This window comes from Taeniopygia guttata, chromosome 9 (genome assembly GCF_048771995.1).
Source record: "Taeniopygia guttata chromosome 9, bTaeGut7.mat, whole genome shotgun sequence".
Taxonomy (NCBI): domain Eukaryota; kingdom Metazoa; phylum Chordata; class Aves; order Passeriformes; family Estrildidae; genus Taeniopygia; species Taeniopygia guttata.
The window spans coordinates 9,345,022-9,371,436 of record NC_133034.1 but is presented as its reverse complement, the minus strand read 5'-3'; the positions used below and the strand labels follow the sequence as shown (position 1 = coordinate 9,371,436).

At 44.7% G+C, this 26,415-nt stretch overlaps 1 protein-coding gene across 5 annotated transcripts in view; it reads left to right on the top strand.

Moving 5' to 3' along the window:
• The first annotated feature begins 6,634 nt into the window (after positions 1-6,634).
• Positions 6,635-26,415, top strand: part of SERPINE2 (serpin family E member 2) — a 38,676-nt gene continuing 18,895 nt past the window's right edge. For 3 of the 5 annotated variants that reach the window (XM_030280707.4, XM_030280706.4, XM_030280705.4), the window contains exon 1: positions 21,665-21,803. The gene's annotated coding sequence lies outside the window, so the exon portion shown is untranslated. Of the gene's footprint in view, positions 6,822-21,664; positions 21,804-26,415 lie in introns of those variants that run through there. The other 2 variants (XM_072933619.1, XM_072933617.1) reach the window with 2 other exon arrangements.

The window sequence follows — 26,415 nt, the reverse complement described above, 5'->3', positions numbered from 1 at the left end:
AATAAAACAGAGCAGGCTATCTGAGACCTCAGTCTGGCTGGTGTAGAAATGCCAAATAATACAGCTTTCCATGAATTACTGAGTGCATGTTGAGAAGTTAAACTTCTCTGAGAAAGGTAAGGTCCATGTGAGCTATTTGACCCCACACATGGTCATGAGCGCTTTATCCTTGCTTGAAGCAGCTTGGTGAGCAAGTATCTCTTTTCTTCATTGTGTGTGATGTGGGTTGAGACAGAAGTACAAAACTAATCCTCCTTGCCTGCTGCTTTGTCTCATCACATTTTCACAGGCCAAGAAGAACAAAAATCCCACATCCCATAATGCAAATGTGGGCTTGCCCCAGCCTGTGTTCCCTTGCCAAAGGGGGGTGAGAGGGCTCTTTCCAGCCCCTGAATGCTCCTAGGACATCCATGATCTACAGTGCAGCTGGCCTGGGTCTGCCTCTTCTTCCTGTGTGGTGTTTCTGCCCGTGGCGCTCACCTACACCAGAATATGGATTTGGCAGGTAAAACTTGTGGCTATGTATAGATGATCTTCAATCTGATAATTAATGCATGGTCTTAATTAGAATACAGTTCTGAAGAATTATCTCCCTTTTAAATGTTCTCCTTTTCCTGTTGCATGATACTGCAGTTTCTTAAGAGCTATTGGAGTCACCACATGACATGTGCTCCTTGTTGCTGTGGTTTTTTGGGTTTTTTTGCTTCACATTCAGAGTATTGTCACTATTGGTTCTCAAGACAGTTGCTTTGTTGTTTCTAGAGAGCCATGCAGATTGAGCCACTTTCCATTTAAGATTAACTGAAACTCACTGGAACATTATCACCTGCATGGCAACCAGAAGCCCATCTGTGCCTAACATCAATAGTCCAAAGTGAAAGAGCATGCTTTTGACAGGAGAAATACACACTGTGAAAATCCTTATCAGGGCTGAATGAGAGTTGGGTGGGACAAGCCACCCTCTCTTTAACACCAGGTGCAGGTCACATCCAATTTCAGCTGTGAGTAATGGACAGCAGTGATTCACTCCACGCCAGTCTCATAAAGCCCACTCCTTATTCCCAGAGACAAATGGGAGTGATATTTTTATAGACAAGTGTTATTGTTGGTAAGCCCTTTCTAGGTCAGTCTAAACCAACACACGTAACCCTCCTGGCTGACTCCAGCTTCCTGCAAGCTGGCAGATCCACTGGGGTGCTGATCCAGAGGGGACATCCTGGACAAGCCACACTGACAGAATTGGGAACTGGCTACAAAACTGCACCTAAGCCAAGTACCAAAATTCAGGAGTGATGAACTCTACTCTTTGAGGGAAAAAGAAAAGTGGCAAATGATTTTCAGGGAAGAGGAAGCCTGGTGATCTGGTGCTCTTTTGATGAGAGATGATACCAGTCTGAGCTCCCTATTTGGGGTTTTGCTCCCCCTCAATGTAATGGTGCTCTTCTGCTTACAAGAAATCAGCACAGTGTTAATTTCACTGTGTCTTAATTATTCCTTTTCTGTTTTTCTACATGTATGGCTGCTTTACTGCTTTAATGCAGTATTTTCCATTAAGCAGTTCTATGCAGTACAACAAAAATAAACACACGGCAACGTGCGTAAGATTAAACCATTAAACTCACTCAAAGTATACAGTTCCTAAATTAAAAGTACTTATGCTTATACTTTATTATTGATTGCTGGGTTGATACAAGAAGAAGAACTTGCCCTTAGGAAACAAAACTCATGGTTCCTTAAGCTTTTCTTTGTCAGGAAGCCAAAAAAGACAACATTAAATTGAAATGTCACCATTTGTTCTTGTCAAATGTAGTTTATTCAATTAGATCCTTTATAACTCTACTGAGTTATACAAAGGAGGTTTATATTTTTTATTGTTTTTCTTCATGCTGTGTCTCTAATACACACAGAGATAAGTTGGCCTAGTAAAATATACAGTGTAATTTGGTAATGTGTTTATTGGATTCCAGTAAAAAACTATGAGAAATTATCCAAGATTTTTGCTTCTTCAACTGAAATTTTCTTTCTTCTCTCTCTCCTTTTTTTTTTATTCCTTTTTCTTTTTGTTTGTTTTTCATTGTTTGGGGTGGGAGGTAATAATCTTGCAAGTGTTTGTTTCCTGTAAATGCTTAAAAAAAAAAACTCCTAGAAGCAGATTTGGGGTTTTCCCCCTGAGTTAAGAAAGAAGCAGATTGAGTTGGGGTTTTTTTCCCCCTGAGTTAAGAAAGAAAGACTTCCTGAAGAACAAGGTCTTTAGATACACTTATGGTTCCAAAAATTTAACTGTGGTTGTGAAACATATCTGACATCTTGCAGAATGATAAGAGGAGCTGAAGTTTACAGTAACTTACCAATCAGAACTGTCTTACAGAGGGTTCCAATTACTTCTGGGTTTATGGATATGGTTTAAACCAGCAAAAACATATTCCTTTTTCCTTGTGGGGTTAGTTTTCTGTCCAACTGGCAGCTGGAGCTCCACTCAGCTCCAGAGGTCAGTAAAATATCACCACTGATGTAAGGAAGAGAGACAGGAGCATGCAGCCGGTGCCAGGGCAAGGAGAGGACCAGAGTGACGTCGATTCAGGTTCACTTGCCCCGTGACAGAATTGCACCAAAGCAGCTGGGTAAAGCTCTGGGCATGCTCACAAGCTCTGCTGAACTGGGACAGTGCTACCATGCCTGGCCACAGATGTAAAGAAAAGGAGAAGCAAGGCTCTTCAGCAGACTGGGGGCTGAGAACCACATGTGTGGCCCATGGCTGCCTCTCAAAAGTACCTGCAAGCACTTTCACTATGTCAGTCTAGAGGACATGAGTGGATTTCTTCAAAGAACCAACACCCTTCCTGGAAAAATTGCAACAGTTCAGAAAAGGTGAAAGTTGAGCACTGCCACCCTCTCTCTCTTGTGCAATTCGATTAGCTCATGCTCTGAGACAGCAGGAGCTGCCATCCCACCGTGCCAGGTTTAGGGCTTTTTCTAAGTCTTGTGTTGTATTGGGAACTGCTATCATGCTTGAACTCAACTGAGGACGTGAAACCAACTGCAGTTTGGCAAGCCACAGACTGCAGCTAATTTTTGTTCTCTGTTAATTTACCTGCCTGTGGCTTTTTGTGCTGCCCAGGATATAATGAGCTTGCTCTGGAGATGGATCTGCTGCGTGTTTGTCTGGAGCTGGGCTGATGCTGGCTGATGGGCAGCAGCAATGCCATCTGAGCTGGTCACTCCTGTCACAGCAGGCACAGCTGCTGGGCTGTGACGTGGACAGACCCCAGGGCCAAGGCTTCCCTTGGTTTCTGCATCCCTGAGCCTCAGAGGGTCTTCACAGCTTTGGCTGCCCTGTCTGGCAGGGAACTAGTGGGGCTGACGTGCAGAAACCCTTCCATCAGCTTGCAGGCCAAACGAAGAGCAGAGTGCTGGAAATGTGCTGTGGCACATGCTTTGTGGAGCAGCCTGTGGGAGGGACGCTGCAAACTGATGACTGAGAGTGGCCTGGAAGCTAAATCCCATGTAACTCAGGGTGTCGATTCATGAAATGCTTAATCCCATTTAAATGCAAGCTGCTTCCAGCAGAGGAGGCCTCCTCACATCCCACATGTGCACTCCCACCCTGTCCCTGCTCCTGCCCCGGGTGTCCCCAGGCTGGGAGGTTGACTCAGACCACGTTGTTCACCCAGTACAAAGCAGACGACGTTCACTGGAGGCTCAGTTTGTGTCAGGCCATAACTATGCATACAGGAATCTGACCTAGGAGGCTCCATCTGCTAGGGCTGAAGGAGAAATGCTGCTAAGCCTTCACTTAGACTGGATTGCCTAAAAAGAAACTGGACTGCACAGAAGAGAATAATGCTCAGGGCTGAACTCGATCCAGCAGCTCAGGAGACCAAAAATCATAAAACCACTGAAAGCTCCTCTTAGCTACTTCATGTAGGAAGCACACAAAACCTAGGGCCTTGCATCAAGCTCCAGCAAGCATGACTGCAAATCAAGGAGCCTTCTTTTGGAAGAAACCAGCCAGCTAAAGATGGTTTGATGGGTTTGCTGATACAGTTATACAGGTGAACAGTCTGGGGGCCAGGGAGGAGCTCTGGTTTCCAGATAAATGCCCTCTCTCACATTCACTTTATTACTGAGCACAGCTCAGTTCCATTTCCTTTACCGTTCTTTGCTCCTGTTTCAGGACAGGGATGAGAAGGGATGGAGAAGGGCTGGGGCTCAGTGCTCGCATAGCACTGCGAGGGAGCACAACCCAAAATAAACACTCTTTCATCACTGCTCTTCTTATGCCTTCATTTTAAACACAGCTTTTCCATTCCAGGTGTAAACACTTCCCAGGTTTATCACCTCTGGTTTCTGGAAATGGACATTTGTTTTGGGAAACAGGTAGAAGAGCAGCATTCTGCCAGGGTAAGTTCCCAGTTTCCAGCAATCTGCTGCACGGGGCCTTGCTGCCAGAGCACAGGATTGCTTCTCTGCAGTGAGAAGCCTGTGGTGATGGCTTCTTCCAGTCTTGCCTAATGAGTGTACTTGCACACAAAAGGTGTTACAAAATTCCTGGTTGAGCAGCAGATCAGGGAAATTTTGAGAAGACATGGGTGGGAACTGAAAGTGAGAGACAGGAAAAGACTTCTGAGTTTAATCTGTGATTCAAAAACCAAACCAAAACAAAAAACCCCAGACCAACCAAAAAACCCCGTAAAACTTCAGGGAACTCAGGACATAAAAGTAAGGATAAAAGCCAAAAAAACCATGGGAGTTCTGATTCCAGCTTCTCCTGCTGCCTGCTCTCCCTGTGCTTGGTGTGGGTGTGTTGCTGCTGGGCGCTCTCCCCTGCAGCGAGTCCCACCCGCTGCTCCTGTGCTGCTGCAGGGGATGTTCTCTGGCACACACAGCTGAGTCTGCCCGGCTGGGTGCCCACCTTGGGCAGCTGGGCATTTCCAAAGTGTCCTGCCTCCCAGCCCAGCACCAGGCACCCAAGCCAAGGCGAACAGGGGACTGGTGTGACATCAGAGGGGCTTTCCGAGCCAGGATGCTGTGGGTGAAAGTCAGATGGTGAAGAGAGTTTTGGGGCTCTCTCAGTGCCCAGATAACACATCTCCCCACAAAAACCTGTAGGGTCTACATGAGCTCCTCTATGCAGCTCAGGATGCGCAGCCTGGCCCTGCCCCTGCCCACAGTGGCACAGCTCCATCCCAGGCTGCAAATGAGGTGATTCCCACCTCCCAGGGGGACAGGGAGGGGAACAAGTCACTGGCGCAGAGCACAGGTCCTGGCAGACATGGAGAGAGCTGAACAGGTACTGAGCAGTTCTGGGCTCCAGACTGCACACTGAACAGTAAAAGCCATTATTACACCAAGGAAAGACACAAAAATACATTACTTAAATGGCTTTACATAGTAATGTCCTGCATGTACCATTGCTGAATCTTTAGTGAGTTTCTTCTTTGGTAAACTCTGATCTTTTTTATTATTATTTTTAATTCTGTACCATTCCAGAAATGTCATCTTATTTCCTGCTGTCATATAAAGTGCCTGACGCTGTGATTGAAAAATCTTATGAAAAGGCTCATATTCTGTTTTTAATCAAATATGCTTCTGTCTTTAGAGTACCTGCTAGTTTCTTTTTGCCTGCATGATATTTCTATTTTGATCTAACCTCTTATTTCCCTCCCCCTGTTGCAGTGCCGCTGTCTCCATGGCCCATTTCTCCTTCACAAGTTGTTAATGTGAAAAAATAACAGTGCCCCATACCTGAGCAGGTCAGCTTCAAGCACTCCTGAATCACAGCTTCAGCCAATGTTTACAGTAGCTAACAATGAAAAGTGTTTTTACACTGAGGATAATGGTGTGTTTGCACCGTAAGATAAACCTTAGATGTTAAAATCATTATTTATTTAATAGGCACATCAAAGAATACCACGGGAGAAGGGAATTTCAAAGTTTCCCAGAATAATTAGATTTCTGCTATTATGTGAGGTATGCTTTTTTCTCCTGACTCGATAATAATGAGTAATAAAAGTGTACTTCTCAGAAATCATTTAAAGCATTACTAGATTGTGAAGGAAAAAAAAAGGGGAATCATTTCCTTAGAAGCTAGAGATCTAGTAAGCAACAGGACTGCACAGCTAATGAGAGAAAGAAAGGTCTGACTTGGAGCAGACTGCAGCACTTCCGAAACCTGAGAAAGATTTTCTCCTAGGAATGAGGAGAAATACCATTGGGAAAGCTCGTTGCTTAATTTCCTATGGTACTTTCCTTAATTAAATGCATATTTAAATAAGCAGGAGCTCAGTGGTGGAAGTATCCTATAGCATCATTGTTCATTGTGCTCCATGGTACAGAAGCACCACTGAGGGCAGCCCTGTCCCCAGCATTGCATATTCTAGGTGGAGAGTGCCACAGAAAAGACATCCTTTGTGGATCTCCCCTTACAGATTTGTCAGAAGGACTTTCTAAAGCCTCTGATGACTGACTGTGAAACAAGGCCCCAGTTGATTAAGAAACTGACTGGCTTGGCGGAAGAATGAGGTCCTCAGTTTAAATTCAGCCTGGTTTCCGTTTTCTGAGTCCTTTCCATGGCTCACAGAGAAATCCCTCACAACTTTTAACCCTTTGCTCTGCCTGGCTGAGCCCTGGGAGGATGCGGGTCACCATGGCTGTCCTTGTTGGCAGCACCTTGGAGCTGGGCTGACGCTGTGCCCCCGAGCCCCAGGGTGGCAGGAGAAGGCTCAGCAGGCAGGGCTCGAGGGAGAGCTGGGTCCCCGTGGGCAGAAAGGAGGAACCAAGGGAAAAGGGCATCCAGCAGTGAAGGAAGGCTCACACGAGAGGTACTTTTTTCCATTTTTCTCATAGTACTTTCAAGTACTATCAAATACAAAGGTATATTTTCCTTTGTCCTAAATACTGTATTTAAAAAATAAAAAAAAATCTGTTTCATGTGGCCCAAAGTATATGGCTGAAAGCTTTTCAGAGATAATAATCTGCAGGTGTGTTCCAGCCCTCGACAGTGATGGATCTGCTGCAGGGAGTCCTACCAGCAAAGAATGGGGCTCTTTCTTGTGGGATGTGCAACACAGCAGGAATTAAAAGCTCAAAAGAATATTTATCTATGTACAGGTGACAAAGATAGTGTCAGTTTAATTTTAAAATCAATACAGGCATTGTGATGATTTCTAATAGCACAAAGCAAGACTCTTATGTCCCTTGTCATCAGGGCTGATGAAGTCAGGACTGGGAACATAAGTGGGAGATTAGTTCAGGACAGGAGAGAAAGGCCAGTTTCAGAGTATAGATCCCACCAGATGGATTTTTAATATGTCAGGAGGAGTAAAGAGGAGGCTTATCCTCAATGCACTACAGTACTTTTGAGGGAATAATACTAGCTAATAATACTAAGAATACTAATACTAATAATACTAATAGCATATAGAGCTGTCATAAGGAAATTTTGTTTCTGGACCAGCTCCAACAACAAAAAAAAAAAATCCCTCCAATAACATGTGTGATAAATACAGTACCTTCTTGAACCTAGAAAGAGAAGTAGAAAGGCTGGAAAGAGCACTATTGTGCATGACTTTTGTGGTATTTTTGTGGAAAACTGACTAACAAGCACATGATGTACAGCTTGGTAGAGTGGGGGGAAAGTGCTGGGACAGAAACCTGAGTTTCCTGAGAAATTATTCTGACTGACATTAAAACAAACTCAGTTCACACATTTGTAGGAGAAAAACTCCACTGCCAGATTTCTAATGAAGAGGTAGCCATGATCAAACCACAAAAAGCAAAGAGGCATGGCATAGGTTTTTAAAAATGGCAACATGCTGACGAAAGTCTATATGGAATATGTTGGCTCCAACTGCAATATTGAAACAGCTGTTGAATTTCAGGCTGAAAAAGCATAAAATATTGAGAACTGGTAACACAAGCTCCAATTCCGAAATATTTGTGTGACAAGCAGAAGAGAAACTCATTAGGCGGCTGAAAATGTCACAGAACTAATTGTTTCATTTTGCTAGCTACCCTCTGTCGCATGCATATCAAAAACCACTCATAAAGATGAGGAATATTCAACTTTTTAGGAGCAATAGTATACTCTGTGACATCTGAGCATCTCCACGCTCCAAATTCTTGCTGTCTGGCACCACAGTAAAAAAATGTCACAATTCCCATTTTACAGAGAGGGAGGTAGATGAAGTGATTTCCTAAAGGTTGCCCTGAGAGTTTGTTCACAGGTCAAAGAACTAGATACATCTTTGGCCACTGGAGGTGAAGGGTTTTTTCTGATTTGTGAAAAGGATTATTGTTAATAATCCAGAATTGTTGTTCTTTTCTCCTTTGACAGATTTAAGGGTTTTCAGTGCCACCTCCTCGTTCTCTTGTATTTTATATAGAGCCTGCTCTGCATATTTGGTTGAAAGCCAAGTGTGCCTCAGTTCCCCATCTGCTCTTTTTATGTTGCAACTTATCTCCCATCCCACCTCTGCATTGTCTCTTATAAGTGCATCTCTAATCTCAAGCAGTGTTTAGCAAACCCAGATATCAGTGTCACAAGGGGTGGCTGCAACAGCAGTGCCCCTCATGGTGTCCACAGTGCATCTATGGAAAACTTGAGCAGCCCTAGGAACACATCACTGGGTGTTTGAGATTATTTTCAAGACCCTTCACTAAGCTTTCACCAGGAATAGGGAGACAGCTGTTAACACTCCAGAAATACCAAGTGAAGGTTCGAATGCCAATCCAGAAAAGGAGTTGAAAATATAGTAGATGATTTATCAAGGGCATATTGGAGAAGTGTGAATAGAGATGGTGCTGTCATGATGTATCTTAAAGTGCCTGATATTCAAATGACTGCTTAGAGATTTCCAGTCAGACACGGCAAAATCCATGGTAATTGCCAGCTTTAACTGAGTCTATGTTAAATGGGCACCAAAACACAAAATGTGAAGAGCTTGAGGACGAGGAGATTTGCTGAGAACAATGGAATTCGACTGATTTGGTTTGGTTTGTGAAAGTTTTTGGTTGGTATTGGTTTTTTGGTTTTTGTTTTTTTTTTTTAGTTTTGATTTTTGTTTTTTTAAAATATTCCAATGGAGATTGTTATAAATAATTAAGAAGAAAATGGCATTTAGCGCCATCCCACTTGCTAACAGTGGCAATTCTCCCACTCTCTAGATCCAGAAAGGATGGAGAGAGGACTGAGGTCCAGGGATGGAGCAGTGAGTGCAAGGCAGTGAGTGTGGTAGGGACTGAAGGAAGAATATCTGCTGCTTTTGTTTCCCCCACTTTATCTCTGTTGGTGTCAGAGGCAGCTGGGAGGCAGCCCAGACAGGGAATAACAATCCAAATAATAGGAATTGGTAAAAAAATAAAAGGGATGCTTGGCAAGCGGGTTGTACAAGAGAACAAATGTTTTAGCCTTAGGTGTGAGGTGTGAATTTCTGAATGCAGTGTGTTTAGGAAAGATAGATGCAGAATCCAAGGAGCTGCTGGCACTGCTTGAGTGATCTGAAAGCTCCGTTTTGTCTTAAATCTGTTTGGAATTGGCTTTTAGCTTCTGCCGCTCTAGTACTGCACTGGTTTGACAGCAACTTAATAAAAGTAGGAGCCAGCTGCGCTGAGGGACCCACGTGTCCCACCTGGGAGCGCAGTCCAAGTCCATCTGGTCAGTAGCTGGCCATGTGTGGGCACTGATGCCACTTCTGTGCACACAGTTGCCATGCCAGTGGCAATAGATGTGGCGTGTGCAAACAGGAAACTCGAAAATCGAGTCTTGAAGGTATGGGGGTCATTACCAGAGAGGTAATGTACCTTGAATCTGTTTAATAACAGTGTCTTAGAACAAGCCAATCCTAATGATCACAAAAAGAGACCAGCAAGGTTCTGTGCATCTTGAATACAGTGTATGGATACTGGGCTCTGACTCTCTGTCTTTGATGCTTGGGTGATTATTTATTTCTATGCAAACTGGATTGTAAATGTTGCTGAACTGGAATTCAGTTGTCCTGTGCTGCTCTGCAAGTGTGAACAGACCACTCCTGAAAGGTGAGGGAAATCTGTGGTGTTTGGTGGCTGCCTGACACTGGTTCTATACACGTGTGGAAAGCTGGAGTCAGACTTGCTGTATTTGACTGAAACACTCAGGCTTAATAAAAATGTCTTTGTTTTGCCTCTGAAAGGAAATAATATCCAGTCGGCAGTTCTCTGTTCTTGATGACAGTGAACACTCAGTACAAATGATGTAATATTAGATTGCTCAACACTTAAGATGGAGAAAAAGCTTATAAAAATTGGATATGTGAAGATTTACTGAGAGAAACCATGGCAAGCTACCAAGAACTCCTCTGTGACAGAAATAGCCACCCCAAGAAAGCAAAGTCCAGAGCACCTCAGAGGTCAGGGCTGTCCAGACGTGATAGTGAGAAATGGTTTCTCTAGAAGCGCAGGGAGTCTGAAGTGCTCTTGGAAGAATTGGATGGATGAGACATGCTGATGCTCTGAGCTCTTTCAAAGCTACTTTGGGCTTAATACCCAGCCTTTCTCCTACAAGTTACTAAAACCTTGTTTTGATATGTGCCATTTATTTAACACAAATGATTGCTCAGCCTGAACAAATACCAGTCACAAGGGGCAGGCATAAAGGCACCAGGTAGGAACACTACCTTTGGTCTAGTATATGAAACAAGTGGGAAATTCCTCAGAAAAGCTGAATTTGCTTTGTGCAGCTCATTGTCATCTTGATTACCTTCCTGGACCTTCCTGATTATATGATTGCTAAAAATAGCTTGCTCTGATACCACAGGACATGACAATGATAACATAAGGCCAGTGCAACATAAGGCGTCTGACTCCTGTTGCTTCACACACCATGTGCCTCTTCCCCCTCCAGGCACAGTTAGAAGAATCCTCTGTGAGGGGACTTATCTGCAGTTATTTGAACCTGGGCAGATGTTTTACATGGCCCTCCATGACCTCTGAACCACAGAGTGCACCAAATGAACTGCAGATATTGGCTGCTTCATGACATTGTTACTTGGGGGAGGCACATCCACGTTCTACTGCAAAAATACAGCTCTCACTGTCAATTATCCAGGAACTCATGAAGGTAGAAACCCCAATTCATGTATTTATGATCTTTGACTAAGTGGCTCTGGAGAGAAGCTGAAATGAGCCATCATTTCTGGGGTGATGCTCTCTCCTCGAGCACTGACAGCTTTCCTGAGTGCTGTCATCCCAAGGGAGGGCACTGGGGCTACCACATCAATCATTTCTGAAGTGTTGTCAAGACTGATGGGGCAAGAGCAAGCCTGAGCCAAGGATGCTGCTGCCTGTGTGGGAGCCTTCTGACTGAACAGCTTATCCACTGGGCCCAAATGGTGCAACTGGAAAACAAAGCAGCAAAATCCTAGCTGACAAAAGTGGATGGAGGCAAGCCAGGACTAGAGCAAAACAAAAGCTGCAAACAAAATATAGACCATCTCAGTACAGTAAAAAAAAAAAAAAAAAAAAAAAAAAAAGGATTCTTGTGTGGCCAGGGTCCATGCAGGGATGGGCACAGAGAAGGCTTGGGAATTTGAACCCTGATTTATGTCCCCTCTTATGACACCGAAACACAGTGGGAAAGTCAGAACTATCAATCCAGCACAACAAAAATAGAAAAAGTCATGTTCTTCTTTTAGAAGGAGGGGATGTGGGACAGCCTCTGGTTCACTGTGTCCTGTCTTGGTTAAGGGACATTAATCTCTGGTCTCCTGGCTATGTGTTTTTGGGGTGAAAAGCTGCTGACCCAGGGAAGACCCTGAGAGACACTTTGGTGCAGAGCTGAGGTTTTCTGAGACTGGTTCATGAGCCCACCAACTTAATGTGGTTTCAGAATGAAGACAGCATACACAGCTCAGAGACTGGAACACACCCCAGAACTGTTATGATAGCTGTGGAAATGACAGCCATGCTCTGTGGAGCCACAGCAAGATGGATCACTGTGGTAACATCCTCTGTTCAGGAAGGAATACTCCTGGTGCTTGGGCCCCAGCCAGAGGTTCTGCCTTGGGAGGGAAATGTGCTCCACCAGAGCTGTTCAGCCTCACACAATGACTTCAGAGTGCCTAATTACTTCCAGGGGAAACCACTGGCTGGAGCAACTGCCCAGACTCCCAACTTCTGGCGTGGTGAAAGGTGACCAGCCCGGGACAGGCTGAGCATCTTCCCTCACCCTCCTCGTGGTGCTAGGATCCATGGATGGGTGCATCTGCTGAAGCCTCAGCAAGAGGAGTGGTGGTGCAGCGGGGAAGGGACTGGCAGAGACCATCTCGTGTGTGGCAGGGGCTGGCCTTGGCCATCTGGACAGAGTTTGAGCTGGCACTGCCACCCAAAGGGACAGAAATAAATGAAGTGGGTGGGAAGCTGTGGAGGATAACCACAGGGCAAGAGCACGGGCTGCATTTGTCCACAACACCCACACACCATGGGAATGGCACTGCTGAGGCCTGGGAAACACTTCAGCATCCTGTGTGTTCCCCGCTTCCTTTGTTTTTCCCTCGTGGTATCATTCCCTGCGAGCATTGACCTGAGCAGATGTAATGTATTTAAACTTCAGTCTAGCTGTTGTACTAAAGAAATGTCTTTTGTGATTAAAGGTGCTCATTCTGTTATTGGTAGTTGTAAACAAATTTTCTGAACCTTACTATTTCTCTATTTGAAGAGCATCTGTCTCCCATAGTGCTGCGAGGTTTTACCTTTTAATTACAAACAAACAAACCAATCCCCAGACAATATTTATGTCATGTTTTTATCTATTCACCATGTATTGTAATGTAATAAGCCTTCCTTACAGACAGACTGATAGTGGTAGTTGGTCTTATAGTCCTAAATCACAGTAGAAACTAAATCTAAAGAATTAGATTTGACCTCATCTTTTTTTTTTTTTTTTTTTTTTTTTTTTTTTTTTGTTACATACATACCACTCCTCCAAAGCAGCCTGCTCTTGTACCTCAGAAAATGGAGATATTAATTCACAAATTAGCATGGCATTATTAAAACAAACTCCACCCTCTTCTGAAAGAATGAGTTTGAATTTTGAACCATTCCGTTTACTTCTGCCTTCAGAAAATGAAATATCACAAACTTCAGAAACTTAAGAGATTGCTAGCTTGAACTCCATTTCTAAGAAGGGGACACAGGAAAGGACCTTTCCCATCAACTCTTAAATTAATTCTTTAAGCTTTGAACCAGTTAATCCTGTCTTTATTGTTGCAGCACAAACTGACTCAATGGGATGTCTGGACTGAACCATAGGCAAGAATCTCTCCTCCCAAGCAGGGAGGATTCCTGGGAGAAGCTCATGCTGGAATGCAGAAGGGAGTGGGCAAACCCAAGACACTGAGGCATCAAATACACCAGAGGTGTGAGTGGAGAAATAAATAAGTGAAAATAGAAAAAGAATGTTTATCAATATGATGGTAGGTGCTTTATACAGATGAAACTTTTATGTCTATAGCTATATAGATGTAAAAAACCTCTCCTTACCCAGAATTGAGTTTTTAATTGCCAAGCCTTAGAGAGGTCACAATAAAAACATGACAGAAGGCACAGAAGATGAAGATCATTAGCATGATTAGAGTTTAAGTGCAGGCAGGAAAATAAAGAGACCAAAAATATCTTGTTAAGAAATAACAGGGTTTTCAAAGCAAGACTTGATGTTTATTAGTGCAAAGACAAGAAACCTTTACTTTTAACCAAAGACTGCCTGATCTGCCATCTTACACATTATTTTAGCAACACTACCAAAGCAAGACTTCCTGTGTGTCACTTCAGCTGGCAGACTCAGAAGCTGCCTTTGTTTTGGCAGGCCAGTGTGAGACGCTGAGGTTTGGCTGAGGTGTCAGGTCTGGCAGCCCTGTGATGAGGGGACAGTGTGGCACCAGAGAGGTGGCAGTGCCACGCTTGGGGCAAGCCCTGGTGCACAAAGGGCCAGGCTGGCTCAGGCAGGAGCAGGGGAATTTGCACTGGCCCTGGCTGCTGCTGGCTCCTTCCTGCCCCAGTGGCCACTGATTACAGGCTGTGGCTGCTAATTGCCCCTGAGGGTGGTTCAAACCCCTGGGGAATCACAGCCATGGCATTTCTCTCCTGCCCCCTTTGTCCTGTGAGTGTTTTGTGCTGGCTGAGCAGACCCATGGCTTGCTTTCCCCAACAGGCTCAGCAGCAGCATGTTTCATCCAAGCAGGCTGAAATCAAAACCCTGAACCTTATTCATCTCTACAGGCTTCTGAAAGAGAATAGAAATAAAAACTGATTTCATATTCTTGGGCTGAATATCAGAACTTATCCTCAGACAATACAATATACTTGTTAGCCCCAAAAGCCACTTGAATGGGTGGATAAAACACAACAAAACCACCCCAAGTCAAAAACCTGAATTCTTAATCTGTAAATCTCTGGAGAGACTATTAGATTTTTATTGTTTCCCTATCAATAAAATGCAGGAAGAAGTCCTAAATGCCTCACCTCTACAACTTCCCATTATTTATCATATCAAATGTCCTTTCTTCCAGGCTTTTTGGTTTACTCCTGCAGATAGATTATGCAAACATGTTCAGCATATGGAGCAGAACAGATCCAAACTCTGATCAATCAAATGCAAAGTGCCTTCATGTGCTGCTGCTTCAGAGTGTGAACTCCCAGAGCAGGCAATGCACTGAACTGTATCATGGACTGAGAGTATGAATACACACAGGTAGTTTTGGAAAAATGGTTCATCAGTAAGTATACACTGGAGTTGGCAGGCAAGCACATTTTACAAATGCTTGTTTCATAAATATTTATTTTAAGAATTGAATTTTGGGAGTTTTCAGACAAAAGAAGCCATGAAACAGTGAAGAGAGACTTAAAGATTGAAATTCTTGTGTGTGTGATTTTTTTTTCTTTATATTCCTTATTACCTCTTTTCTTCTTTTTCATTTTGAAAGAACTGAAGAAACTAAAGTCTACAAAAACCAGTCTCAGGCAGAATGCAGAGCCAGTGCCAGGTACCCAGAAGAATGAGTCAGTAATAAAGAAACCTACAGCTTGTAACCAAAATGCCTCAAGCTGTTTGCATTAAGTTATCTTGAATAAACTATGTGTTATGTATTTCCTGAAGAGCATGACCAAAAACTCACTGAGACACGGATCTCCAAGGAGGCTATGGCTAAAAGCCTGACTAAAATTTTATGAGTCTTTTTGGTGCATATCCCAAAGGATGTTTGTTTGTTTTTACTTGTTTCTTACTCATGAAAAAAAAAAAAAACCCAACAACCCAGTGAGCTTAAGTAGGGTTTAAAATACAGGATTCATTTTTCATTTGTTAGAGAGCATTTCCTCTAGACTGTAGACAAATTATTTCCCAGCACAGAAAAACCTGCATTGATGTGGTCAAGATTTAAAATTCAGTAATGTACTTCCTCTACTGGGGATGTTCTGAATTTCTTCAGTGCAGTGAATCATTCTGGTGGTGGAACCAAACTCAACTTACTTATGTTGAATGGCAAAAGAACAACAAAAACTTTCACAAATTTGAAAATATCACTGAAAAAGAATAAAAGCACAATTGTCTTCAGCCATTATGGGCTGCCCTAATTTGAATCACATGGGAAAATGCTTTGTTAATTGCTTTCTTCCTTTACTCTTCATTGGCAAAAAACCAAACCAAACCATTTTCTTTGTTCTTTTCCTTTAGCATTGCCTTTCCATCTGGTTTTAGAAGAAGCTGGTCCTGTGGGTTAGCAAAGATTTTTAAGTACTAGAGATCTGGGGTAATTTCTACAGATGTCCACAACAGCCATGGACTGATCACCTCCATTACTGTTCTGTAAAATGGGAATATTCCACTTTACCTCAGGAGGCTGTTGCTAGAAAATCTATTTATTGCTGTAAGATGTCCAGCTACCACAGGATTATTTAAGGCATATATATAGTTTGTATTTTTCTTTATAAGTGTGTGCTGTGTAGAGTTTAAGCTAATAAGTCCCAATGATGATTTATGACGAGGAATTCACTCTTAAGAGGAACAAATTTGAATAGATTTAAATACATACACGTAAAAGAAATATGTGCAGCCTCCCAGAACTCTTTGAAATATAAATGTGAGAATTCCTTTAGGTATAGTGCTGGAAGCCTTCATGTCAGACCATATTGTCAGGTGCCAGGCAGAAGGAGCCAGGCAGACTCACTGATTTATGCAGCTTTCTGCTGGAAGACCGCAAAGACTGCAACCCTCTGTCACTCTCAGCTGTGGGGCAGGAGGTGGGATGAGCTCCATTAATGCCTCCTTCAGCTTTTAAACCCAAGTAGAAGGTTTATTCCAGTGTGTTCTGGACCTACAGTCTTTTGTCTGCTTTTCTATACCAGCTTCTTCATGTTTGATATTAATTTTATTCCCTTCCTTAGAGTATTATTTTCAACTGAAGAGCAGAATGTTATAGGCTGAGCTGACAGGGCACTAAATATAGTAAAAGCAGGGCAGTTCCCCACTCTAATCATCTCCTTCTGCTTTTATGTAGATAGTAAATGATGGGCCACAGAGGGAATTGCCATTTGTCTCTAGGAAATACATGTCAAAGGAGTTTAAGCGCTACATCCTGCCCACACGGGGAAGTTAATTTAGGCTTGACGCAGCAGTGCTGGCTTTTCCTAGCACTGAGGAGTTGCAGATGAGATCTTTAGTCCTTCAGCTGAGTGCCATAGAGACCGTGGTTTTGAATAGGGTATTTACAATGGCAAATGGCACGATGTCTAGCCTGAAGGAGCAGGCAAATTTCAGCCAAAAACCGGTGCCATTCATTCACATCATACATCTGTCTGGGCTTGGGAAGCAGCCATGCCTTGGCCAAAGCTGGGCTCTGCCCCACCAGGGCCTGGGCCAGCCTGGAGGCTGCCATTGGCTTTGTTTGTGCGCTGGGCTCCTTCCTCTGACTTGCCTCCCCTGAGCCAGCTGACTTGCCTGTGCTTTTTTCCCTCTGCCAAGTCTGCTTTGCTGCCTTCTTTCGGGGCTGGAGCTGTTCTGCTGCCTGCTCTTTTAACAGCTGTCCAAGTGCGCAGGAAGATTTGAACCAACACTAAAACCCGGCCAGCTCTGCTCACTTGGGTCCTACAACTTAAATGCGGTGCGCAAAAGTTTAAGCAGCAGCTTTGTTGCTGGGACTTAGCCCTAAATCCACACAAATCCAAGGTAATCTGGAAGCAGCTCGCTGCTGCTTTAATATCAGCGTGAGACGGGAGCTGAAGGAGCTGGGAGCTGTGTGCGTGCCTTGACAGAGAAAGTTTGTGATCTAAAGGTTTCAAAATCTGCATAATGAAAACTGCCAGGAAGTTTAGTGCAGCAGTTCTGCTTCTCCCCGTGCAGAGCTACAGGGCACAGGTTAAGGCTCAGCTCCAAGAAGAGTGAGATATTGCAATGCAAAGGAGCAGAGGAGATGCTGAGTACGAGGATATCAGTTCAACTTTCTGACCAGCCTAAGGGTTCTTCATGTATTTTATCCACTGGCTGACTAACGTAAAATACAAAAGTATTCTGCCTGGCAAGCCAGGAGCAGAACTGCAGTCTCCACCCTCCCAAAGGATGATTTAAATATGAAGCTATGATGCCATGTTCTTCTTTCCTTCTGCCTGCTCAAATGCATTTTTAATTCTTTAATGCAAAGTAGGAAGGCACCAAAATCTCTCTTTCTCCAGAAAAGCCTCAGATAGAGTAGACAAAGACTTCTCCTGGAAACACCAGCAACTCTCCTCCTGCCTTCATTGGAATTAAAATTACACTCCCTGTGTTCTAAGTGACCACCTAACCCTGAGGTACAGGAAGAGTGGGGTGCTACCTCCTCCCTAGCTGTGAGTTGGAGCACAGCACCAGGTACTGTGGTATTTTTTACCTAGGCAGTCTCAGCAGTGACCAGAGTCACCCAGTGAGTGAAACCACCAGGCTGATTGTACGGGAGTGTAGGTAAGAACAAAAGCTCAGGCTTAGTCCCCCATGGGATATGAGCACTTCATGGTCCACTCTGGCTTTAGATATTCTTTGTGAAGTCACCATTCAGTAAGAATTCTCTTCTACCCTTGTGAATGTACAACATACTGATGATTATAGTGGTCTATAAAACCCAAAAACTGAATACACTGTTCACTTCAGTAATTATTTGCTCATTACAGGCACAGCATTTCAGAGTTGCTCCTGCTGAGGTGCTCAGGTCACCTGCTTTGATGGTTGTGTTGTAAGCCTGCTGTGTCCCAAGGTACCAATACCTCCCGTTAAAACACTGCAGATGAACACAATGAAAGCCAATAAAAAATCCTCCAATTCCAATGAATTGTTGACTGGAAATGTTTCCTTATTTCTGACACCAGTGAAGGCAGCCTGCTTGTTTGCAGGGTGAAACGAAGTACAAACTTTTTAATCCTCAATCCCAAATTCACCTAAAAGATTTAGGGCCAAATATTCCTTTTATTTACACCAGTGTAAATTTAGGGAAATTTCATCCAACTTAATGTACTGCCAGGTGGTAGATTTTGCCTCAGATCTCATTATTTTTGGGGTTTTATTTATATTCAGCCACTGTGTGTATACACAGATACAAAGCAGTAATTTTTGCCAGCAAGAAGAGAGTGGAGTTTGCTATATAAATCGGTATTTCTCAGTCAATATGTTGCAACCCCTGAAGGGGTTATAAAAACCATCTGGGGGCTTGTAAAGAACTGAAAATTTTATAACAATCTAAAGTAAAGAAAATGTCATTTCTTCTACTCTCCATAGAGCAGCACCATTCTCTTGGCAACCTGTCAAAGCCACACATGAAACAATAAATTCTTCAAGCTTATCACTTTTACCATATTTTTTTTCTTTAGCTTTATAAAACATGGATGAGAACTGGGAAGGTCCTTTTTTTTTCCCCTTTTATATAGGATTTCCTATCTGAACTGCTTGACAAATGTTGCTTTCAAATTTTTGGCCTCAAAAGGCAGTAAATTTCTTTAAGGGCTTCCGCCTTGGTCTTCTCCTAACCTGCTTGTTAAAACTACAGCCTATTTTGTCAAGCTTAGGCTTGTTTGTGTTGGAGCCAGTTTTTCTATTTCACTGTGACTTTCTGCCTGTCAGTTTCCTCTTTCAGCCTAAATCATACAGGGAAACATCAACATTTCCCTTTGTGGGAAGAGATGTTTTGCATCAAGTGGAAAAAATGGATGAGATTTCCTGTATCCTCATTAGCAATGTAGTGTACGGTTTGAAATCTGCCCTTCTAAGGTGAGATACCCTCTGAAGAACCTCTCTGCTTTTAAGTATAGCCTCACAGCACATGCAACTTGTCAGTGAATTTTGCTTTCATGTATGCATCTTTCATCTCTGTGCATAGGTACTTATCTATGAAATTAATTCTAGTAGCAACCAAGTGTGTCCCACCTAAAGGAATCAGAGAATAAATGCAGGAAAAAAAGGCTTATTGTTGTTTTTTCCCCTACCAGGGTGAGATGCCTCACAGAAGGACTGGCAGGCAGCAGAGCTGGTGAGGTTGAGACCCTGGGCGGGGTAGGGGGAAAAGGAGGGGATGGTAGTGCTCTCCTTTTGGCAGCTGTTTCTTTGGGTGGGCAAATCTCAGGCAGCTTCACCTCAAACTCCTCTTGACTTCAGCTATTTTTGCCTGATTTCCACAAGTTAGTTCTTTGTTGATGCAAAGTACTTAGTAGGTGTGGTGCCTCACTCTTTCCAAAAAGCCTGATTTGTTAACTACTTAGTGGGCACAAATTTGATCACTTAAGCCGCTTGCTAAGGAGAAGGAACAGTGTCTTCTTGGCTGGGTGGGAGGTGGTTGCCCACAGCCAGGAACTGAATGAGCTGTGGGCAATGTGGCAACAACCAAGGGGAGGAACTGCACTTCTGGCTTTTACTCTTTAGCTCCAGCTTCACTGAACTGGAACTGTGCTGTCCAAACTGGGTGGAATCAAAACTTGGACAATTTCATTTTTATTTGCTTGGAAAACAACTTCCTTTTCCCTGTCCCATTTCTACTGAAGACAGACTACAAAGTCTGCACGTGCAGAGGCTGGGTTCAGATCCAAGCTGAGGGCATCTGGGGGCTTGGCTGTTGGCTTAGGTCCTCAGGCTGTCAGACCAGAGCCAGGATTCCTGCTCCAAGTTCTGAGTTCAGCTAGCTAGTCGGGGTCTAGCTCTTCAGCTGCCTTTCCATATGCCAGATTGTACCAAAATGCTCCTAAAATCATTCAGTGGTATTTTCCCATGTGGTTTTCATGATGCTGAGTAGTTGGGGAGGAGATCTGACATGGTCTACACAGATTTCTGCCTTCATGCCTGAGAGAAAATGGATACCTAAGGGTTGTCTCTGCTAATATGAAAAGTCATACAAAAGGTGGCTGTTGGGTGTTTTTGCTGTTTTTTTGGTTTCTTAATTAATCTCTATTCTCAATTCAGAAGTGTGTCTCTGCAGGAAATGATGGTATGAAACATTTTGGGAAAATAAGCTAAATTTTAATTAAAATTTTAAAATCAGGCTGGGCAGTAAATAGCCTAACAAATGTCCACCTCAGCTGGCACTGCCGATGAAGAAACCATTCCTGGGCAGCTCATCCTTCCAGCACCAGCACCTTATCTTGGCCTAATTCCCTGTGCCCTGGCTGAGGCTGAGCTCCCTGGCTTGCTGTGCCACCTCTCTCATCCACGTTTCCATCTCTGTGGTTTTGCCCAGGCACAGGGCCCCTGCACTGAGAGCCACCTTGATGGACACAAGGCTCTCCACCGTAAAGACTGGCAGGAGCTTCCAGCACTGCTGCTCGGCTCACGCCAGGAGTTGAGTTGTTTTGATTTTTTATCCAGGGAAGTCCAAACTCCTGAGGGAAGAAATGTGGTTTATTGCATACTCATCCTGTTTCTTCAAAGTTGAACTGTGCCATGCATGAAATTTTTTTTGGAAATAGGGAGCAGAAACCATGACTTAACAAGGCAGTGCTGTCCACTGCTGCACCAACACTCTGCCGGTTTTTCTGAAGTTGTCAGCACTACTGTTTTTGTAGAGTGGAAATTCCTTCTTGTACTTTGTCAGTCAAGAAGCCCAGGGCTGTCAGTCAGTGTTACAGTTAATGTGTGTTTTCCCAGGTTTGCGCTTCTGTCCTGCCACACTGCTCTGTGCCTGTGCTGTTACTGAAGCAGCAGCAACTTCCCTCCCTCCCATCCCTGCGCTGTTTGTGCAGATTAAAACCCCAGGGCCATACAGGGGATGGAGGTCCTCGGCTGAGCCATTTCCTCATCCCTTAGTGAGGACGTGGGCGCAGCGGGGAGCACACGGGGCCGTGTCCCTTGGCCGAAATCCTCCAACCTCTCACCGTGCCGCGGCCGGGAAGGGCCGCATGGAGTTGGCTCGGAGGTCTCTGTCCCCTCACCACCTCCGGGGCGTCCTGCCGGGCCGAGCCTCGCCCGTGGGCACCTCCACCGCCGCCTCGGCTTCCCCTTCTCCCCTGACCAGCGGGGCCGGGGAGGCTCCCAGGGCACCGCCGCGGAGACGCGGGTCGGGGTTCGGCCGGCCGGGCACACCGGGCACACCGAGCCCGGGCACACCGAGCCGGGGCACACCGAGCCCCGGGCACACCGAGCCCCGGGCTCGCCCCCCGCCCGCCGCCGGCCGCGGCAGCGCTGCCCTGGGCGGGCCCGCGGCGCTGGGCGAGGGGCGGGCGGCGGGCGGGGCGGCCGCGGGCTCCATAAATGCCGGGCGGCGCCGCCGCGCTCCGGCCGAGCGGCGCGGGGCAGCGGGGGCCGAGGGCAGCGGGGGAGCGCGGCGGAGGTGAGCGGGGCCGCCGAGCGCCGTGCGGGCACTCCGAGCACCGTGTGGGCACGCCCGGGCTGCGCCGGAGGGACGGGCGGGAGGGCAGCGGGCGGAGGAGCCGGGGACCCAAAGTTGGGCTGCTGGCAGCCCGGAGGCCGCGGGGTCGCCGCGGCGGCTCCTCGGTGCGCGCTCCCTCTTACCTGCTCGCACAAGTTTCCCAGCACCGGCTGCGTGGGCGCTGTGCCGGGAGCGGGGCTTGTGGCGCGCCGAGTTTCTTCTGCGTGTCGGCTTTTTGCAAGCAGGGAGGGGTTTTTCCCCAAAAGAAGGGGGTGTTGAGGCTGGCAGCCCGCGGGTAGCAGCGGCGGCAGCGCGGTGCGGAGACGCTTCGCTCCCGGGTGCGGGAGAGGCGGCACTTCCCGGGCACCGGCTGCGCTGCGAGGGCTCGGAAACTGCAAGTTGCTCGCTCTCATTCGTGTGTCTTGCCTGCTGTGAGAGAGAGCTTGCTGCTGTTGTGCTAAATAAAACTAATAAATCATAATTCACTTAGTAACTGAAATGTTCTTGGCGTTTCGAATGACAGAGTAACGGGGGAGAAACATTTACGTCTGTTGCCCTCTGGGGAGGAAGGGCTGATATTCTGACACTGTCGCTGGAATTAGGTTGGGCTGGTGGCATCGCGCTGTGTGCTGAAGCGGAGAGCTGGTTAACCAAAACTCTGACCTCGGCTCACTTTGGAATGCTATGGGAGCTGCGTCGCCTATCGCGTTCTGGGAAGATTTGGAAATGCAGGGTCCTTTGTCTCTTGGTGAAAATGCTGCTTGATATTTTGGCTCAGTACTGTGCGATGTTGGAGGATCTTAACAGAAAAATACCTTTGGAGAAACCATTGCAGTAACAAATAGGTGTTAAAATGTCAAATTTCCCATGAAACTAACAAATACCTGTTTATGGATTAGAGGCCTTTGATTTATTTCTCTCCCCCTTTCTCATGCCTGCATATGATTCTGAACGTGGTTTGGCTTTTGTGGTTGTGATCACATTCTTGGGCAACTTCCTGAAAGAGAAACCTGGTAGAATGACTTTTTTTCCACTGCACTGAAAAATGACCTCTTTTTCCTTCACTTTCTCTGATGTGAGCATTTAGTAATGTCTTGTCCACAGCTTGCCACAGGAATTCATTAGAAACCTGATTTCGTAGGGACTATTCACAAAATGTACATACGTGTAAGCAGCTGTACTGCTGTGTAGCTTTGGAGAAACTGCAGACATCCTTGAGGAAAGTGAAAAGCAGCTGCATGCCTGCTGAGTGCTCAGATGGGTCTTTGGAGTGTGAGGGGAAGACCAATGCAAATAAAAAGGCAGAATTATTAAGTATATTAATTCAACTGCATATAAGATGTACTGGGTTAGAGATCTAGCATTTTGTGGGGTGTGATTAAACTCAGGAGAATAGCAGCTGTTTGGCACAGGAGCAAACTTTGAGCGATGAATGCTAGCTTTTTACAATTACAGACAAGTTATATGTCAGGCAACCTATAAGCAAATTGTGTCAAACTCTTGAGATGCTGGAAGGCAGATTCTCTGGACATTGCTGCTTTATGTGCTTCCCAGGTACGAGGATGGTGGAAGAACTCTTTGCTTTGATTGGTGATATGGCCATCACTATAGTCACACATACATTTATATCTATATATAGCTCTTTGTATCTCATGTGGGAGGCAATAGAAACTCATGTCAGAACAAAAAAGAAAACAGAAACCCGCAGTGGATTTTGTCTCAAGGTGTATACAGAAGTGTTGGAGCTTCTGTTTGGTGTTGTCATTGACAACCAGGAGAACAGCATGTCTTAGTGGCATGTGGAGACTTTTAGCCTGGTGTCAGAATAACACAGGCAGTGTTCCCAACCTAGAGTTTCTTACCGGCATCTGTTAGGCAGAAAAATGTCAAGCAGGGAGCCCACTAAGTTGCACCAAGTATTTTTAGAATAGATTGAAGTGAATGTGTCTGTATGAATACAGAAAAATAACCACTTCACCTTACTGCTAGGAATTGCAATGGAGATGCATATAAATTGCAGGTATCCACAGCAAGGAATCAGTTCAGAGGGAGCTCTGGGTAGAGATTTGTGGTGGTGGGCACAGCATCTTCTTGGCTCATTCAGCTGGTTCTGGCTCTTGATTCTTGATAGGAGCTACTGTGCTCATTCTTGAAAAAGCTGAGGCTCGATGGAAGGTTTTTCTTGGAAGCTGGGGTTAGGGTTGTCTGGGCTGCTTGAACTGCTTAATCACAAGCATGCATGAAAGAGCATGCTTTTGTAATACTAATTATGGGGAAATTAATTCTAATCATCAAAACATTTCCAGTCAGCTTGGTTTAACTGAATTCTATTATTCTCTAGGGTCCAAGTTTTTATACATGAGAAGACAGGGAAAAGATGGATAATCATCACTAATCTGTGAAGTGTTGCTAGATACAGTCATCTTTATGTGCCTCTGGGCATCTTCCCAGTCACCTGGGACATAGCTAACTAATCTTGTTTTACAGCAAAGTGCTGGCCTGTAAGAACCATGTAATTCAGTGCACCTCTACTAGCCATAAACAACTTCTGAATAAATGTAGTGATATAAGGGACTGCCTCTTTTTTGGTTTTGAAGAGCAGTGATAGCATGGAGTAGTCAATCACCTATGTATGAATTTAAAGGTTTAGTGTAAATGTGAAGATTCAGTGTAAGTTAGGGAACTATGAAAATATAAGGTTTTTATTATTATTAAAGTAGAGAATTTTTGTGTAAAAACTAGAAAGCTGAATATGTGCAGCCATGTATGGTTGCATACATGGTTCAGGTGTCTCCCCTGTGATGGTTAAAGTGGTGGGAGGAGAGCAATAAGAGGTGGTAGCATTCTACAGCTGGAGCTACACAAACGTTTAGGCTGGCATGCTATGGGGAAAAAAGCTGTCCTGTGTTCTGCTTGTTCCTGTCTCTTTAGGGATAGACTGTAATTCATACTTGACTTCTGTAAGCAGAGATGAGGTCTCTGCTGAAGTGAGAGCCAGTAATGATGGGCTGGAAAAGTATGGGGCAATTTTAGTGGCAATGCTAGTATAAGCTGTAGGTTCTTGAGCTGTTCATCATGGCCTTGAAATACACTTAAATGCCAACTGCAATGCTTTCTAAATTCATTAGCACCTCTCCGTGAGCAGTGTGTGTGGAAAAACGTGTTTTGGCAGCTGCTGTGTCTTTTTTGTGGTCTGGTGTTCACCTGTAATGGCCAGAAAGATGTTTTTTCCCTTATTTTCATGCTGAAATCAGAAGGTGCCTTCTGCTGGGGTCCAATAATTATGCCACAAAGCATTTTAAGTATGAAAGCATATTCATCTTATGGAATTGTCTCGCTGTGGAGAAAACATCAGTTTTGCTGACCATGCTCAGCCATGTGGTGCAAGGTGTGGGCTTCAGGCAGTCTACTGTTGTCATCCTGGGCTTTGGAAACAGCAGCCTGAAACTCTCTTCAGTATTGTGGCACCATGAAAGCAGTTTTGGAAGGGATCAAGACTGATGGCCTGTGAGTGCTGAGCTGGAGAAGCCTGTTCAGGGCTGTGTATATGTAGTGTCCTTGGCATGCAGGTAGGTTGGTTTGTGAGAAAGATGAGTTACCAAGAGACTGTAAGCTGCATTAGTAAATCCCCCTGGGGTCTCCAGAAGCACTAATGAGAAATGCTGGTACATTCTGGCTCCCTCAGTTATGCTGATGTACAGGGGATATGAATTTATGTTCATCAGCTATGAATCTTTGACCAAGCCTGTGGTTTTGCTTAAATGCTCTCTGTGTTATTTAACAGCTTGCTCTTTAAGCTTCTGTTCTCACAGAAGGGCATGTTGAGGTATTTAGTGTTTATCTGCTTCTGAGATAGTTCTGTCATCTGCTGTGAACTGTAAGCTTCGGCTTGCCCAAAGCAGAGCAAGGTTGGCTCTGACAGGTTACAGGTACAAAACCATGAGGAGAACTGAATCTGACTAATTTTTCCTCTTCCATTCCGTTATCCTGTAACTTAACATCCCTAAGCAGTCTAAGAAATGCCATGTAGAAGTTGGTGCATTATCTGTTATCCATGTGTCTCCATCTTGCTGTACACCCTCCTCTTCCAGAAAGAGTCGTTCATGTGGCTTTCTCAGCAGTTGAACAAGCTGAGGCCTCCAGCTGCTCTGGCAGCTCGCTTGAAGAGGTTGCTTTCCCAGCTAATTGCCTACTTCCTCTGCAGAGGTTCGTCATCTGCATTACAGAAATAGTGATGGACTCCGTGGAGGCTCAGCCAGCACAGCTCACAACTCAGCCTACAAACTCTCAAGCTGAATTGAATCAGACAGTTTAATATACCAGGTCATGACCTGCTCTTGGAGAATTCTTGTGCATAGTTCATACTCAGTTGTCTCTTTTTTTACTATGGAAATTTAAGTCTTGCCTTCCCAGAAACATGTAGTAAAGCCAGTGGGATAAGTCAGAAGTGAGGTCAGTTTAACAAAAAGTGTTTTCTTAAATACAGGTCTTTCAGTAGCTGGTAATTCTCTTATTAACTGGTTAATGTAAGTCTTCTTGCAGATGACTGAGGAGGTGTCTACCTGAGCATATG